This window comes from Bicyclus anynana, chromosome 5, assembly GCF_947172395.1.
Source record: "Bicyclus anynana chromosome 5, ilBicAnyn1.1, whole genome shotgun sequence".
Classification (NCBI taxonomy): Eukaryota; Metazoa; Arthropoda; class Insecta; order Lepidoptera; family Nymphalidae; genus Bicyclus; species Bicyclus anynana.
Window position 1 is genome coordinate 14,888,629 of NC_069087.1, and position 12,218 is coordinate 14,900,846.

General features: G+C 34.8%; 3 long non-coding RNA genes across 4 annotated transcripts; 1 reads left to right on the forward strand and 2 right to left on the reverse strand.

Moving 5' to 3' along the window:
- Positions 1–31: 31 nt before the first annotated feature.
- LOC112046948 (uncharacterized) lies at positions 32–2,009 on the reverse strand. The gene is made up of 2 exons (XR_008250870.1): positions 1,337–2,009; positions 32–174 (listed from the first exon to the last, which is right to left on the reverse strand). It is a non-coding gene; the product is annotated as an uncharacterized LOC112046948 (long non-coding RNA).
- A 1,132-nt stretch (positions 2,010–3,141) lies between these two features.
- On the forward strand, positions 3,142–9,112 carry LOC128198134 (uncharacterized). Of its 2 annotated transcripts, none has more exons than XR_008250872.1 (3): positions 3,142–3,239; positions 7,609–8,085; positions 8,888–9,112. It is a non-coding gene; the product is annotated as an uncharacterized LOC128198134 (long non-coding RNA). The 2 variants fall into 2 exon arrangements; XR_008250871.1 differs by lacking the exon at positions 3,142–3,239 and adding an exon at positions 5,616–6,094.
- LOC128198135 (uncharacterized) lies at positions 5,892–7,619 on the reverse strand. Its single transcript, XR_008250873.1, has 2 exons — positions 7,183–7,619; positions 5,892–6,325 (listed from the first exon to the last, which is right to left on the reverse strand). It is a non-coding gene; the product is annotated as an uncharacterized LOC128198135 (long non-coding RNA).
- Positions 9,113–12,218: the final 3,106 nt, after the last annotated feature.

Below are 12,218 nucleotides of genomic sequence, written 5' to 3' on the forward strand. Positions count from 1 at the left end.
AGGTATTAAAAAGGGATTAAAACAACTTGCCTTCATCTTGTCATAAGAAGTTGGTCTAATGTGTTTATCCGTCAGGGTTGTGGTTCTTGCACGTCCGGCTTCACCATCTGTAGCATAGAGCTCCTCAATGATGGACCACTGTGCACGTTGATTACCAATAAGTAGGTCTTTTTTCTGAAAATTGTTTCGATAACATTTTAATAAATGTGGTACTTTCTTTTTCTTTCTTTTCTTCCTGGGCCTTGTCCGCACTTGGCCACTAAGGTTTGGCCGTTGTACGTATGGTGGTACATCATACATGTGATATATTTTATTATTATTATATATATAATAAAAGACATTATCAGGATCATTACTATTATTACGGTTAATAAGTAAATCTCAGATATTAATGAATTTATTGCTGCAACATTAGCAGACCCTTGATCTGAGACAGTACATCTCACTCCATATCCTGATTTAAATATGGCATCAAGAAGTTCTTTAAGAATATTTTTTAAATTTAAAGTTTTAATTCCATCTCGGACAAAATAAAAAGCTAAAGGTAGTTTCCAAGAAGAAAATATCCCACACAGCATAAAAACTAAAACTTAATCAGCAACATTATTTGTTCTGACACCACCTCCTATATCCTCAAAACCTTGAATAACACCTGTATGAAAGTATAACATTTTGGACTAATTTTAGATAAGGAAAGTGCAAAAATTTTTTCATCATTGGTAGATATATCTAGCACCTCTGAATTTAACACCAGATAATCTTAATTGTGAGTCTACTAATACCTTTTCAAAATGACTTAACAGGGGATACTTTGATTTGCTTGACGTGAATTTTTCTTACGAAGAGTTTCAAACTTATCTTCCGGAACTCTATGAACAAAATCTAGCTTTCTACATGACTTGAGTCTGTTATATGACCTAACGTGCACTGGTATGTTTTCTAAAGCAGACTCACAATTAGCAGGTATGGAATCAGCTTGACTCGCAGTTGAAGTCTGTAAAGTAGACTCAACATCAGTTTGTAAATTGGAATTTTCAATAACATTGACCGGAGACAATATTGAAAACTGTTCTTTACCACTGTCAGACTGACTCTCTGAAATTTAATGGGTTTGAAGATGTCTGTCTGTATGTAATGTAAAAGTAGATGGAATATGGTCAACTATTGTACAGGAATTCATTACAATGAATGGAAAAAAATCTAGAAATTTTGAAATTACAGATGGTGGTGAAATAGTATTTGGATCACATTGAAGGGGTTGATTATGAGTAGATAGTGTAATTTCTAAATTTAAAGTAAGAATAGCATCCTTTGTCAATCTATGATAATTACATACCTGGGTAGAAAGTGGTTTTCACAAATTTTAACGTTTTCTAACTGCCTACGAGTATATTTCCGTAATATTGGACAATTGATGAACCATGCCTCCCATCTAGTGTTATCACTATCAGTAAAAGGTACAGCACGTAATTTGATCGCGTTTTACACTTGGGAATAACACATTTAAAACAAAATTACTTTTATCAATAACCAAGCACGAATCGAACTACATTGTATATCTTTTTATTAATCAAAATTTATTTAAATAGTGAAGATAATTAATTAACAAGAAAGATTTATCTTTATTATTAGTAATTCCAGCGGCGCTCATGCGAATTTCAATGATTTCAATTATTGAAAAGTCAAAACCAATCTTTCGCAGTAAAATTACAATGGCGGCGCAAGCACGAGGCAACAAATTCAAAACAATCTTACACACGTGGTATAAACACATTACTCTTTCATTCATAAAAGCTATTATTTTTCTTTGTGTAAATTTGACCAATCACATCAGTTTTTCGATACTTAGAATTGTAACAGTGTGCAAGTTTATTTAAGTGTACAGGTGAAAGAGATAGGCATGGCCACCACCTACTACAGCCCATAACAAGGAGAAGGATGGAGATATCTCTCTCTTTTGTTAGTAAAGGATGGAGGATTCTCATTTTTTATTCTACGGTTGGGAGGGCCTGGACTGGAGTTTCAAGCAAATGTTGTCTATGATTTTACATTAGATCTTTGAAAATTCTGTGACACAACCACAGAGAGACGTATTTTGTTAATTCTTTGACATTTTACAAAATAATTGAGTTTCTAATATTTTCATTTACTTTTTGTATTTATTTATCGTAGTAAAATTTAATTCGTTCAAGTGTACAATAGATCAATTTTATCAAAAAGTTTCTTTCTCACAAGAAGGAGTTGTTAGAAAAATATTGAAGTTATGTGGACGAACATGATCATATACAAAATTATCAGCCGATGGACGTCCACTGCTGGACATAGCCGTCTTGCATGGACTTTCAAACACAACGGTCTCGAGCCGCCAGCATCCAGCGGCTCCCTGCAACCCGCTTGATGCCCTCGGTCCACCTAGTGGGGATTCGACCAACATTGCGATTTCATCAGCTCTTCGAACTATGTGGCCTGCCCATTGCCACTTCAGCTTCACAACTCGCTGTGCTACCTATGTCAGTGACTTTGGTTTGTCTGCGGATCTCCTCATTTGTGATGCGATCACGCAGAGAAATCCCAAGCATACTATTTACTATATAAGTAGTTTGATATTTCATACTTTTGTAATGTGGAATCCTACTTGAAATAAAAAAATATTGTAAGAGGAAATTTGTTTATTTTACTCAAAACCACCTATAATTACCTGAAATAATTACAATTAGGTACTATTATGCTGTATTTTCTTACAATTTATAGTAAGTGCAGTAAATAAATATAAGTGTAGCTTATCCTTAGGAATAGTGGTAAAATTGCATTTCACAAAGCTTTAGATCACATAATATTATATATTTAGGAGGTAGGCTTGGCCCGGTAATGGGCTGATATTAATGAACCACACAGTACTTATTGCAATTCTAAAATCAAACCTATATCCTTTTGATACAAAGTTTAATTAATAACAACAATAAATACATAATTTACATATAACTTATTGTTATTATTGTATATTTTTATAGGGCCAGACTTAAATGAAAAATGCAGAAGTAAACATTTAATAATTATCTTTATTAAAGATGTTAATCAATAAATTTTTATTTTCCATCATTCATTCAATTAAGATTTGTATATATTTTCTATTGTTATGGACTTCAGAGTGAGTGACCTTACAATACACTGCACTCACTCCTACTACTTCGATATTAAATGCTGCTGACTTTTCAAGGTATGAGGGTCTTCCAATTACTGTGATCTGAAAACTCAGATTTTCAAGGACCAAAGTATTCTCAGTATTCTTGGTAAAACAGTATTCTCAGAGCTCATCACTGCTATTCCCTGCCATGATAGCCGGTTTCTTTAAATCTGTGTATAGGGTCCTCCGGGGTTGTTTATATGTATACCTATGCTTGACATTAATACAGCTTGACTTTTGGCATTTCTGTTATTTCATAGTATGCTTTATGGACTGCACCTACAGTCTGAAAATAAACATTATGTTAGTTACATTTATGTAGGTTATATATTTCCTAAATCAAAACTAGATAGGTATACCTAACATTTATATAGGTTACATTACAAACAAACAAACTAATTAAATTCTTCATCATGAGTATGTTAAGCATGAGTCTCCTCTCAGAATGAGAGGGATAAGGTCCACCACACTGGCCCAATGTGAATTGGCAGACTTCACACATGTAGAGACAATGTTTTTCCTTCACCGTATGAGACATGTAATATACATTTAAATTCATAAAATGCACATTACTGAAATGATTTGGAGGTGCATGTTTCAGAGAGCATTTGAACCTACACCCTCCGAATAGAAAGCAGAGGTCATATCTACTGGGCTATATGGATTTTGACCTACTCCTAATTTATCTATACTAATATTATAAACAGGAAAAATTTGTTTGTTTGTTTTGAATAGGATCTGTAACTACTGAACTGATTTGAAAGATTCTATCACTGTTGGGAACCTACACCATCATAATCAAAGGCAGGGGTCATACCCACTGGGCTAATTGGTTTTATATCTACTCCTAATTTATCTTTACTAATAATAGAAACAGGAAAGATTTGTTTGTTTGTATGTTTTGAATAGGCTCTGGAACTACTGAACCAATTTAAAAAATTCTTTCACTGTTGGGAAGCTACACTATTCCCGAGCTCTATAGGCTATATTTTATCCCCATATTCTTACGGAAATGGGAACCACACAGGGTGAAACCGCGCGGCGTCTTCATGAACAAAAAATTATTGATAATGAACAAAGGTACGTACCTGATAACATCCCGTTTCATAGAAGCGAAGTGCTGCTAGAATGTATAATACTAGCGGTATTGGTATTCCTCTCTTGGTCTTCTGTGTTCATTCTTCATCAAACAGAGGCATATTATGCCTAATATGAGAATCTTTCGTACATTCCATATCGCCATAGTATTATACTGGGTTTACGCAATTGCGAATATATATCTTGGGCACTGATATAACTCGCTGTTTATAACTTCACTTATAACGATCCGAACGTCCACTTTCTAATAAATAAATCACGAATAACAACAAAAAAAAAATGCCAGGGGATGGTTTGGCTGACAAATATCGGTAATTCAGCAGTCAGCCGCCAGCTCCTGTCAAATGAGGGGTTTCTTTTGTCTATGAAACGCGTAGGGGTTGAATTCGACACATAGCGGCTGAATAATTCCCTTAGGGGCCCCCTACTACGACTATCCCTGGAATTCATACCCTGGAATTCATAGTCGTGAAGTGAACAATCCCCCACAAACCAATATTCAGTATTCACCCAGGGGCTGACTATTGAATCATCCTTCATTGCATTTCATAAACAAACTACTAGAGAGCCCCTAGGTGACTGGAGTTTCAAGCAAATGTTGTCTATGATTTTACATTAGATCTTTGAAAATTCTGTGACAGAACCACAGAGAGACGTATTTTGTTAATTCTTTGACATTTTACAAAATAATTGAGTTTCTATTTTCTAATATTTTCATTTACTTTTTGTTTTTATTTATCATAGTAAAATTTAATTCGTTCAAGAGTACAATAGATCAATTTTATCAAAAAGTTTCTTTCTCACAAGAAGGAGTTGTTAGAAAAATATTGAAGATATGTGGACGAACGTGATCATAATTAAAATTATCAGCCGATGGACGTCCACTGCTGGACATAGCCGTCTTGCATGGACTTTCAAACACAACGGTCTCGAGCCGCCAGCGGCTCCCTGCAACCCGCTTGATGCCCTCAGTCCACCTAGTGGGGGTTCGACCAACACTGCGATTTCATCGGCTCTTCGAACTATGTGGCCTGCCCATTGCCACTTCAGCTTCACGACTCGCTGTGCTACCTATGTCAGTGACTTTGGTTTGTCTGCGGATCTCCTCATTTGTGATTCGATCACGCAGAGAAATCCCAAGCATACTATTTACTATATAAGTAGTTTGATATTTCATACTTTTGTAATGTGGAATCCTACTTGAAATAAAAAAAATATTGTCAGAGGAAATTTGTTTATTTTGCTCAAAACCTCCTATAATTACCTGAAATAATTACAAGTAGGTACTATTATGCTGTATATTTTTTACAATTTATAGTAAGTGCAGTAAATAAATATAAGTGTAGCTTATCCTTAGGAATAGTGGCAAAATTGCATTTCACAAAGCTTTAGATAACATAATATTATATATGTATTTAATAGGTAAGCTTGGCCTGGTCATGGGCTGATAATAATGAACCACACACACTTATTGCAATTCTAAAATCAAACCTATATCCTTTTGATACAAAGTTTAATTAATAACAACAATAAATACATAATTTACATATAACTTATTGTTATTATTGTATACTTTTATAGGGCCAGACTTAAATGAAAAATGCAGAAGTAAACATTTAATAATTATCTTTATTAAAGATGTGAATCAATAAATTTTCATTTTCCATCATTCATTCAATTAAGATTTGTATATATTTTCCATTGTTATGGACTTCAGAGTGAGTGACCACCTTACAATACACTGCACTCACTCCTACTACTTCGATATTAAATGCTGCTGACTTTTCAAGGTATGAGAGTCTTCCAATTACTGTGATCTGAAAACTCAGATTTTCAAGGACCAAAGTATTCTCAGTATTCTTGGTAAAACAGTATTCTCAGAGCTCATCACTGCTATTCCCTGCCATGATAGCCGGTTTCTTTAAATCTGTGTATAGGGTCCTCCGGGGTTGTTTATATGTATACCTATGCGTGACATCAATACAGCTTGACTTTTGGCATTTCTGTTATTTCATAGAATGCTTGATGGACTGCACATACAGTCTGAAAATAAACATTATGTAAGTTACATTTATGTAGGTTATATATTTCCTTAAATCAAAACTAGATTTAAAGAATTTAATTAGTTTGTTTGTTTGTAATCTAACCTATATAAATGTTAGGTATACCTACCTAACATTTATATAGGTTAGATTACAAACAAACAAACTAATTAAATTCTTCATCATGAGTATGTTAAGCATGAGTCTCCTCCAGAATGAGAGGGATAAGGTCCACCACGCTGGCCCAATGTGAATTGGCAGACTTCACACATGTAGAGACAATGTTTTTCCTTCACCGTATGAGACATGTAATATACATTTAAATTCATAAAATGCACATAACTGAAATGATTTGGAGGTGCATGTTTCAGACAGTATTTGAACCTACACCCTCCGAATAGAAGGCAGAGGTCATATCTACTGGGCTATATGGATTTTGACCTACTCCTAATTTATCTATACTAATATTATAAACAGGAAAAATTTGTTTGTTTGTTTTGAATAGGATCTGTAACTACTGAACTGATTTGAAAGATTCTATCACTGTTGGGAACCTACACCATCATAATGAAAGGCAGAGGTCATACCCACTGGGCTAATTGGTTTTATATCTACTCCTAATTTATCTTTACTAATAATAGAAACAGGAAAGATTTGTTTGTTTGTATGTTTTAAATAGGCTCTGGAACTACTGAACCAATTTAAAAAATTCTTTCACTGTTGGGAAGCTACACTATCCCCGAGCTCTATAGGCTATATTTTATCCCCATATTCTTACGGAAATGGGAACCACACAGGGTGAAACCGCGCGGCGTCTTCATGAACAAAAAATTATTGATAATGAACAAAGGTACGTACCTGATAACATCCCGTTTCATAGAATCGAAGTGCTGCTAGAATGTATAATACTAGCGGTATTGGTATTCCTCTCTTGGTCTTCTGTGTTTATTCTTCATCAAATAGAGGCATATTATGCCTAATATGAGAATCTTTCGTACATTCCATATCGCCATAGTATTATACTGGGTTTACGCAATTGCGAATATATATCTTGGGCACTGATATAACTCGCTGTTTATAACTTCACTTATAACGATCCGAACGTCCACTTTCTAATAAATAAATCACGAATAACAACAAAAAAAAATGCCAGGGGATGGTTTGGCTGACAAATATCGGTAATTCAGCAGTCAGCCGCCAGCTCCTGTCAAATGAGGGGTTTCTTTTGTCTATGAAACGCGTAGGGGTTGAATTCGACACATAGCGGCTGAATAATCCCCTTAGGGGCCCCCTACTACGACTATCGGTGGAATTCATAGTCGTAGTAGGGGGCCCCTAAGGGGATTATTCAGCCGCTATGTGTCGAATTCAACCCCTACGCGTTTCATAGACAAAAGAAACCCCTCATTTGACAGGAGCTGGCGGCTGACTGCTGAATTACCGATATTTGTCAGCCAAACCATCCCCTGGCATTTTTTTTTGTTGTTATTCGTGATTTATTTATTAGAAAGTGGACGTTCGGATCGTTATAAGTGAAGTTATAAACAGCGAGTTATATCAGTGCCCAAGATATATATTCGCAATTGCGTAAACCCAGTATAATACTATGGCGATATGGAATGTACGAAAGATTCTCATATTAGGCATAATATGTCTCTGTTTGATGAAGAATGAACACAGAAGACCAAGAGAGGAATACCAATACCGCTAGTATTATACATTCTAGCAGCACTTCGATTCTATGAAACGGGATGTTATCAGGTACGTACCTTTGTTCATTATCAATAATTTTTTGTTCATGAAGAAGCCGCGCGGTTTCACACTGTGTGGTTCCCATTTCCGTAAGAATATGGGGATAAAATATAGCCTATAGAGCTCGGAGATAGTGTAGCTTCCCAACAGTGAAAGAATTTTTTAAATTGGTTCAGTAGTTCCAGAGCCTATTCAAAACATACAAACAAACAAATCTTTCCTATTTCTATTATTAGTAAAGATAAATTAGGAGTAGATATAAAACCAATTAGCCCAGTGGGTATGACCTCTGCCTTTGATTATGATGGTGTAGGTTCCCAACAGTGATAGAATCTTTCAAATCAGTTCAGTAGTTACAGATCCTATTCAAAACAAACAAACAAATTTTTCCTGTTTATAATATTAGTATAGATAAATTAAGAGTAGGTCAAAATCCATATAGCCCAGTAGATATGACCTCTGCCTTCTATTCGGAGGGTGTAGGTTCAAATGCTGTCTGAAACATGCACCTCCAAATCATTTCAGTTATGTGCATTTTATGAATTTAAATGTATATTACATGTCTCATACGGTGAAGGAAAAACATTGTCTCTACATGTGTGAAGTCTGCTAATTCACATTGGGCCAGCGTGGTGGACCTTATCCCTCTCATTCTGAGAGGAGACTCATGCTTAACATACTCATGATGAAGAATTTAATTAGTTTGTTTGTTTGTAATCTAACCTATATAAATGTTAGGTATACCTATCTAGTTTTGATTTAGGAAATATATAACCTACATAAATGTAACTAACATAATGTTTATTTTCAGACTGTAGGTGCAGTCCATCAAGCATTCTATGAAATAACAGAAATGCCAAAAGTCAAGCTGTATTGATGTCACGCATAGGTATACATATAAACAACCCCGGAGGACCCTATACACAGATTTAAAGAAACCGGCTATCATGGCAGGGAATAGCAGTGATGAGCTCTGAGAATACTGTTTTACCAAGAATACTGAGAATACTTTGGTCCTTGAAAATCTGAGTTTTCAGATCACAGTAATTGCAAGACCCTCATACCTTGAAAAGTCAGCAGCATTTAATATCGAAGTAGTAGGAGTGAGTGCAGTGTATTGTAAGGTGGTCACTCACTCTGAAGTCCATAACAATAGAAAATATATACAAATCTTAATTGAATGAATGATGGAAAATGAAAATTTATTGATTCACATCTTTAATAAAGATAATTATTAAATGTTTACTTCTGCATTTTTCATTTAAGTCTGGCCCTATAAAAGTATACAATAATAACAATAAGTTATATGTAAATTATGTATTTATTGTTGTTATTAATTAAACTTTGTATCAAAAGGATATAGGTTTGATTTTAGAATTGCAATAAGTGTGTGTGGTTCATTATTATCAGCCCATGACCAGGCCAAGCTTACCTATTTATATACATATATAATATTATGTTATCTAAAGCTTTGTGAAATGCAATTTTACCACTATTCCTAAGGATAAGCTACACTTATATTTATTTACTGCACTTACTATAAATTGTAAAAAAATACAGCACAATAGTACCTACTTGTAATTATTTCAGGTAATTATAGGTGGTTTTGAGTAAAATAAACAAATTTCCTCTGACAATATTTTTTTTATTTCAAGTAGGATTCCACATTACAAAAGTATGAAATATCAAACTACTTATATAGTAAATAGTATGCTTGGGATTTCTCTGCGTGATCGAATCACAAATGAGGAGATCCGCAGACAAACCAAAGTCACTGACATAGGTAGCACAGCGAGTCGTGAAGCTGAAGTGGCAATGGGCAGGCCACATAGTTCGAATGAAATCGCAGTGTTGGTCGAACCCCCACTAGGTGGACTGAGGGCATCAAGCGGGTTGCAGGGAGCCGTTGGCGGCTCGAGACCGTTGTGTTTGAAAGTCCATGCAAGACGGCTATGTCCAGCAGTGGACGTCCATCGGCTGATAATTTTAATTATGATCACGTTCGTCCACATATCTTCAATATTTTTCTAACAACTCCTTCTTGTGAGAAAGAAACTTTTTGATAAAATTGATCTATTGTACTCTTGAACGAATTAAATTTTACTATGATAAATAAAAACAAAAGTAAATGAAAATATTAGAAAATAGAAACTCAATTATTTTGTAAAATGTCAAAGAATTTTAACAAAATACGTCTCTCTGTGGTTCTGTCACAGAATTTTCAAAGATCTAATGTAAAATCATAGACAACATTTGCTTGAAACTCCAGTCACCTAGGGGCTCTCTAGTAGTTTGTTTATGAAATGCAATGAAGGATGATTCAATAGTCAGCCCCTGGGTGAATACTGAATATTGGTTTGTGGGGGATTGTTCACTTCACGACTATGAATTCCAGGGTATGAATTCCACCGATAGTCGTGAAGTGAACAATCCCCCACAAACCAATATTCAGTATTCACCCAGGGGCTGACTATTGAATCATCCTTCATTGCATTTCATAAACAAACTGCTAGAGAGACCCTAGGTGACTGGAGTTTCAAGCAAATTTTGTCTATGATTTTACATTAGATCTTTGAAAATTCTGTGACAGAACCACAGAGAGACGTATTTTGTTAATTCTTTGACATTTTACAAAATAATTGAGTTTCTATTTTCATTTACTTTTTGTTTTTATTTATCATAGTAAAATTTAATTCGTTCAAGAGTACAATAGATCAATTTTATCAAAAAGTTTCTTTCTCACAAGAAGGAGTTGTTAGAAAAATATTGAAGATATGTGGACGAACATGATCATAATCAAAATTATCAGCCGATGGACGTCCACTGCTGGACATAGCCGTCTTGCATGGACTTTCAAACACAACGGTCTCGAGCCGCCAGCGTCCAGCGGCTCCCTGCAACCCGCTTGATGCCCTCGGTCCACCTAGTGGGGGTTCGCGATTTCATCGGCTCTTCGAACTATGTGGCCTGCCCATTGCCACTTCAGCTTCACGACTCGCTGTGCTACCTATGTCAGTGACTTTGGTTTGTCTGCGGATCTCCTCATTTGTGATTCGATCACGCAGAGAAATCCCAAGCATACTATTTACTATATAAGTAGTTTGATATTTCATACTTTTGTAATGTGGAATCCTACTTGAAATAAAAAAATATTGTCAGAGGAAATTTGTTTATTTTACTCAAAACCACCTATAATTACCTGAAATAATTACAAGTAGGTACTATTATGCTGTATTTTTTTTACAATTTATAGTAAGTGCAGTAAATAAATATAAGTGTAGCTTATCCTTAGGAATAGTGGTAAAATTACATTTCACAAAGCTTTAGATCACATAATATTATATATGTATTTAGTAGGTAAGCTTGGCCTGGTAATGGGCTGATAATAATGAACCACACACACTTATTGCAATTCTAAAATCAAACTTATATCCTTTTGATACAAAGTTTAATTAATAACAACAATAAATACAAAATTTACATATAACTTATTGTTATTATAGTATATTTTTATAGGGCCAGACTTAAATGAAAAATGCAGAAGTAAACATTTAATAATTATCTTTATTAAAGATGTGAATCAATAAATTTTTATTTTCCATCATTCATTCAATTAAGATTTGTATATATTTTCTATTGTTATGGAGTTCAGAGTGAGTGACCACCTTACAATACACTGCACTCACTCCTACTACTTCGATATTAAATGCTGCTGACTTTTCAAGGTATGAGGGTCTTCCAATTACTGTGATCTGAAAACTCAGATTTTCAAGGACCAAAGTATTCTCAGCATTCTTGGTAAAACAGTATTCTCAGAGCTCATCACTGCTATTCCCTGCCATGATAGCCGGTTTCTTTAAATCTGTGTATAGGGTCCTCCGGGGTTGTTTATATGTATACTTATGCGTGACATCAATACAGCTTGACTTTTGGCATTTATGTTATTTCATAGAATGCTTGATGGACTGCACCTACAGTCTGAAAATAAACATTATGTTAGTTACATTTATATAGGTTAGATTACAAACAAACAAACTAATTAAATTCTTCATCATGAGTATGTTAAGCATGAGTCTCCTCTCAGAATGAGAGGGATAAGGTCCACCACGCTGGCCCAATGTGAATTGGCAGACTTCACACAT